This window comes from Engystomops pustulosus, chromosome 3, assembly GCF_040894005.1.
Source record: "Engystomops pustulosus chromosome 3, aEngPut4.maternal, whole genome shotgun sequence".
Taxonomy (NCBI): domain Eukaryota; kingdom Metazoa; phylum Chordata; class Amphibia; order Anura; family Leptodactylidae; genus Engystomops; species Engystomops pustulosus.
Genome location: NC_092413.1, coordinates 7,025,826 through 7,032,890, shown reverse-complemented (window position 1 = coordinate 7,032,890; position 7,065 = coordinate 7,025,826). Strand labels below are relative to the sequence as shown.

At 46.2% G+C, this 7,065-nt stretch overlaps 1 protein-coding gene across 2 annotated transcripts in view; it reads right to left on the bottom strand.

Moving 5' to 3' along the window:
• Window positions 1-7,065, bottom strand: part of LOC140120870 (uncharacterized) — a 326,412-nt gene that overhangs the window by 120,459 nt on the left and 198,888 nt on the right. The gene's annotated exons all lie outside the window — the stretch shown is intronic.

Sequence of the window (7,065 nt, the reverse complement as noted above, 5' to 3'; positions counted from 1 at the left end):
TCTTGTTCAGAATATTTGAAATATTTTGTCCGGAGATGGAGACCTGTTAAACATCAGAGAATTCACACAGGGGAGAAGCCATTTTCATGTTTGGACGGTATGAAGCTGCTGTATAACTTCCTTATGATGTATAATCAGTCTTCTTAAGAATCAACCTTGTAGCTTGCAGCAAACCATTGTGACCCAGACCTCTGGGCTTGGCCCCTGTGTCCACACCACTAGGGCTTCAATAAATAATTGTCATCCTGCTTTAAGCTCTTTCAGTATTGATTAAACTCTTGTATCCCATGATCAGAGATGACCGTGGAAAGCAAAGGAGAAGGATAATATTTATACAATCTGGACTGAGATCCAATTCAATTTCTTAAAGGGAACCTATCATCAGCAATTGGCCTAATAAACCACTACCCGTATATTGTCCAACAGCGTAACACCTTCTAGTTTTTGTTTCTTTCATGGTCCCATGTGGTGGCATCATCCAGAAAAGCAACTTTGAAGTGAGCTGTAAATTGGTTGTATAGAGTCAAGGAGGTGGAGTTTAACACTGAAGTCACAGTGGGGAGCTCTGAACGCCTCCTCCTCTGTGATTGACATCATGCATTGGACTTCGGGAGATCTGTTTAGTGATGTCTCTGGATGCAGGACCATCGATTACAGTGCAGGGGGCTTTTTTAGGGAGAGAGAGCTTGACTTCGGTGTTAAACTCTCCGCCTCCTTGACCTTGTATCACCAATTTACATCTCACTTCAAAGTTGATTTTCTGGATGATGCCACCGCACTGGGTCATGAAGAAATACAATCTCGGAGGTGTTCAGCTGCTTGGGAACACACTGGTAGTGGTTTATTAGGTCAGTTTCCCTTTAAACACCCCCTGACTGTTTCTTTTGCGGTAAAGCCTTTCACTGTAATTTGTAAGTTCAGGTTCTATGAGTCGATGGGATTCTGTCACGGTTTGTAAGGAAGCAGGAAACCGTGTAGAGAGAGAGCAGCAAGAACTAGGGAAACTGGGAAGGGAAAGCTGTCCCTTACTCTATCGCTAAGCTAGTCCCTGCCTGCGGGGGATGGTCAGATCCCACGGATTAGCTCTGGACCAGACAACTTCTCTATCTGACCAAGAAGAACTATCCAGAATGTAGGTAAAAGGACTAAAGGATACTAGGGTCTGGGGTACTAAATTTGGGCCCCCCTAACGAAAAGATTGCTGCAAATAAAACTTGATGAACAAGCAATCCCAGCATGCACCCAAACACACAACCGAAACGGAATACAGGGAGGAGGGCAATAGGGAGGACAGGAATAACAGGTAACAACCAGAGCCGGTCCACTCTATAGTATAAGCTGAGGCACCTAATTTTAACTAAAAAACACTTGTAAAACCTATTGACTCGTGTATAAGGTGAGGTTGGGAAATGCATTGGTCAAAGCCTCCAGTCACTATAAAGCTGACCAGCTGGCCCATGCCCCCAGTATGTAGCCTGCCAGACCCTGCCCCCCAGTATATGTATATAGCCTGCTCCCCCTAGTATATAGCCTGCCAGCCCCTGCCCCCCCAGTATATCGCCCACCAGCCTCTGCCCCCCCAGTTTATAGCCTGCCAGACACTGCCCCCCCAGTGTATAGCCTGCCTGTCCCCCTAGTATATAGCCTGCCAGTCCCTGCCCACCCAGTATATAGTCTGCTAGCCCCTGCCCCCCAGTATATCGCCTACCAGCCCATGTCCCCAGTTTATAGAATGCCTGCCGCACTATTATATAGCCTGCCAGCCTCTGACCCCCAGTATATAGTCTGCTAGCCCCTGCCCCCCAGTATATCGCCTACCAGCCCATGTCCCCAGTTTATAGAATGCCTGCCGCACTATTATATAGCCTGCCAGCCTCTGACCCCCAGTATATAGTCTGCCAGCCCCTGCCCCCAGTATATCGCCTACCAGCCCTGTCCCCAGTTTATAGAATGCCTGCCGCACTATTTTATAGCCTGCCAGCCTCTGCCCCCCAGTATATAGCCTGTCAGCCTCTGCCCCCCAGTATATCGCCTACCAGCCCTGTCCCCAGTTTATAGAATGCCTGCCGCACTATTATATAGCCTGCCAGCCTCTGCCCCCCAGTATATAGCCTGTCAGGCTCTGCCCCCCAGTACATAGCCTTCAAGCCCCCCAGTATATAGCCTGTTAGTCCTTGCCCCCCCCCAGTATATAGCTGGCCAGCCCTTGCCCCCATTATATAGCCGGCCATCCTCTGCCTCGAGTATGCCAAGCCTTTAATTAAAAACATTGTTACACTGTTGACATTATTTCTTCGGATTCTCCGGTGCCTCCTCTAGTTGTTTGGCTCTTATTCAGGTCCCCGCATACAGATGCTTCCCGACATCATTGTTTGTGAGCCGCTTGCATCGTGATGCGATCTCTGTCTGCAATTTCCATCAGCTCCATTGAGACGTATAGAGCAGAATGGTCATGGAGCAACGACAGGTCTAACGGAGGGACGTGGGGATCCCGTCGGACCTTTACAATTTTGTTAATATCTTCAAAACAAAAGCAGCACAAACATAGCACAATTGATTGGCACCAGTTTTGTTTGATTTGGGTAATGTAATGTGGCGGGGGGGTGGGGGAGCTGGCTGACCTCTGATTAACTCTGGAATCTTTTAATAAAGGGGTTTTCCCACGAAAGAAAATTCTCACATTTCAGATGTAACCGCTCCTTTAGGGCAGCAGGTGGCAGCACAGGATCACTATTGGATAGGCCGTAGTATAGAGCGGATGAAACTTCAGAGGGAAATGACCCCTAGAGGAGCTGGATATGGGGATGACCCGTCTTACGTTACATTACATCAGGAGCTCGTCCTCTAGTCACAGCAACTGATCTGTGCGTCTTATATACTAGTGACTACAGGACCTGTGATGATGTCATAGTCATGTGATCAGTCACAGAAGGGGAGGGTCACATGGCTATGACATCACCGCAGGTCCTGTGCAGGTCAGTGATTGTTGGGGGTGCGTGTGCTGCATAACTTTGGGGCTAACGGTTTTTGAAGTTCCTAGAACTCAATGGACCACAGGCCGGAGATTTATTTACCCGATATCGATGGGACTTACAGGACGGATGAAAATCTGGGAGTCTCACTGGATCTCAGTGAGTGTCTGAGAGGAAAACTGCTCTAGTTGTCAATGGCAACCAATCAGAGCTCAGCTTTAGTTTTATAAACTGCTGTGGGATAATGAAAGCTGAGCTGTGATTGGTTTCCATGAACAGTTCTACTCTCACACACTGATAAATCTCCCCCATTATACTCTTATCCTGTGGATCGGAGGGGAAATGTTAAAATCCCCTTTAATATTGGGGATTAGAACCGTATCAGTTAATTCCACTTTGTAACTTTATTAGTCTCGTCATCCAAAAGTCTTCAAAGACACAATAACTAACAGAAGATGCATCCCAGGTGCCCGGAGAAGTGTTTTCTGTAATTATATGGATTATATACAACACTATCTGCTCAGACAAGATGGACCTGGACAAGCGCCTCCTGGAGCTCAGGTCTGGATTTCTCCAGTTGGGGTACAGACCAAAAGTGACTGATAACCAAATGGGTAAAGCAGCCGCCATCAACGGAGATGATTTACTCACATATAAGGAGACCCAACAGGAGGCCGGAGTGCCCCTAGTAGTCACTTACAGCCACAACTGGAGATCCTACGTCACATTGCCAAGGAACTCCAACCGATTCTGCATAAAGACACAAGACTAAAAGGAATATTCCCTGTCCCTCCTCTCCTGTCCCTCCGGCAACCACCAAACCTCAAACAACTGGTTGTCCGGAGCCCTGAGACCCCCATCAGAAAATGGCCCCTCGCCTGGGTGTAACACGTGCAGCACATTCACACGGGTGACCAGGTACCTCAATCACTGCAGGTACATCAGATCAAGGGGACCTTCTCCTGCAGGTCCTCTAATGTGGTACCTTATTATGTGTCAGCAGTGTCCAACCACAGGGGAAACATCCAGAGACTCCATCAACGTATGACCTCGCACAGAGCTGATATTAGACATGATGGCTGCACATTTCTCCAGAGAGGACCTCACTATGGGAGATCTGCAGATCACTATTATAATGGGACATTTTAAGACACAGAGGGAAAGGAAAGAATCCAAGTATAAATTAATGAGGAGATTCAACACCTTGCAAAGTGTCTTACCATTCATGCAGCTTCCTGACCCCCGACCTCTGACCTGGAGGCCACAAGCAGATAAGAGCCAGGTCTGGTCTCGCCTCACAGGTTTTTAGTGTGTTTATTGCCGCCCTGTCGAAAATAAGATGTCCCTGTGTTTATTAATCTGTTGTTGTCACAGTTTTTTAATATCCTATGATGATCCCTGCCGGGTGTATAAAATGCTGTGAACTTTCATGTATAACATCATGTCTGACGAAGAGAACTCGTATTCTCCAAAGCTCCACCACCAAATATCCTCAGAGAGGTATTGCCGGATTTCTTCACTGTCTTTCTTTTCACAAGTTAATTGCCTGCTGAGGCGTGACATTACTGTATATACTCGAGTATAGTTTTGAACACGTTTTTGGGCAGTCCATTAAAAAACGCATGCATTAAAAAACGCATCCGTTTTTTAAAAAAAAATGCATCCGTTTTTTTGAAAACACATGCGTTTTTGTACGTTTTATTGCGCAAATTCGGAAAAACTGACAAAAACGCATGCATTTTCAAAAAACTGATGCTTTTTTAACCCCAAAGCGCCATAAGACGTACCCTTACGTCTTGCTGCGCATGGGGGAGTATGAAGAGGGCTCACAGGCTGAGCCCTCTTCATACTCACCGGGCATTTGCTTCATAATAAAGCAAATGTCCGTCGCTAACACCTGCGATCGGTGCTTGCACCGATCGCGGGTGTTAACCCTTTGACCGCCACCGGCGGCATTAAAGAGCCGGCGACACGTGGGCGCCGCCATCTTAGCTCCGATCTTTGTCATGACAGCCTCAGATCTTTGTGTGATCCGAGGCTGTCATGACAACGATCGGAGCCAAGATGATCATGATCGAGGCTATCTATTACAATGTGCGATCTGCACATTGTAATAGATGGTATGCAAAATCCCCATATACTGCCATACTGTAGTATGGCAGTATATGATAGGATCAATCAGACAACCTAGGGTTAAAGTACCCTAGGGAGTCTGAAAAATAGTAAAAAAATAAATAAAAAAAAGTAAAAAAAAAAATAATATTAAAAAAACATAAAAATTCAAATCACCCCCCTTTCCCTAGAACTGATATAAATATAAATAAACAGTAAAAATCAAAAACACATCAGGTATCGCCGCGTCCGAAAATTCCCGATCTATCAAAATATAATAGCCGTTTTTTGCGGCGTTTAACCCTGTAGCGGAAAATAGTGCCTGAAGTCGCAAATGGCATTTTTTTGCCATTTTGAAAAATAGAAAAAATTCTATAAAAAGTGATCAAAAGGTCGCACAGTCCTAAAAATAGAAGCATTGAAAACGTCATCAGAAGTCGCAAAAAATTACACCACTCACAGCTCCGTACACTAAAGTATGAAAAAGTTATTAGCGCAAGAACACGGCAAAATGAAGAATTATTTTTCTGTACAGGAGGTTTTAATTTTTGTAAATGTATGAAAACATTATAAAACCTATACAAATTTGTTATCCCCGTGATCGCATTGACCCAATGAATAAAATAGACCTGTCATTTGGGGCGCACAGTGAAAGCTGTAAAAACCAAGCCCACAAGAAATGGCGCAAATGTGTTTTTTCATCATTTTCACTGCATTTAGAATTTTTTTCCCGCTTCCAGTACACGGCATGGAATATTCAACACCATCACTACGAACTGCATCACATAGCTCTGTACATGGAAAAATAAAAAAGTTATAGATTTTTGAAGGTGGGGAGTGAAAAATAAAAACGAAAAAGGGCCTGGTCCTTAAGGGGTTAAAAACGCATGCGTTTTTAAATGGACTGCTCAAAAACAGGCCAAAAACGTGTTCAAAACGCCATGTGTGGCATCACCCTAAGCCGACCCAAGGATAAGCCAAGACCCTTAATTTTACCACCAAAAACTGGGAAAACCTATTGACTCGATTATAAGCCAAGAGTGTAATATACAGCCAGCCAGCTCCCTGTAGTATACAGCCAGCCAGCCCCATGTAGTATACAGCCAGCCCCATGTAGCATACAGCCAGCCAACACCATGTAGTATACAGCCAGCCCCCTGTAGTATACAGCCAGCCAGCACCATGTAGTATACAGCCAGCCCCCATGTATATAGCCAGTCAGCACCATGTAGTATACAGCCAGCCCCCATGTATATAGCCAGTCAGCACCATGTAGTATACAGCCAGCCCCCATGTAGTATATAGCCAGCCCCCTGTAGTATACAGCCAGCCAGCCCCATGTAGTATACAGCCAGCCCCCTGTAGTATACAGCCAGCCAGCCCCATGTAGTATACAGCCAGCCCCATGTAGCATACAGCCAGCCAACACCATGTAGTATACAGCCAGCCCCCTGTAGTATACAGCCAGCCAGCACCATGTAGTATACAGCCAGCCCCCATGTATATAGCCAGTCAGCACCATGTAGTATACAGCCAGCCCCCATGTATATAGCCAGTCAGCACCATGTAGTATACAGCCAGCCCCCATGTAGTATATAGCCAGCCCCCTGTAGTATACAGCCAGCCCCATGTAGTATACAGCCAGCCCCCTGTAGTATACAGCCAGCCAGCCCCATGTAGTATACAGCCAGCCCCATGTAGCATACAGCCAGCCAACACCATGTAGTATACAGCCAGCCCCCTGTAGTATACAGCCAGCCAGCACCATGTAGTATACAGCCAGCCCCCATGTATATAGCCAGTCAGCACCATGTAGTATACAGCCAGCCCCCATGTATATAGCCAGTCAGCACCATGTAGTATACAGCCAGCCCCCATGTAGTATATAGCCAGCCCCCTGTAGTATACAGCCAGCCAGCCCCATGTAGTATACAGCCAGCCCCCTGTAGTATACAGCCAGCCAGCCCCATGTAGTATACAG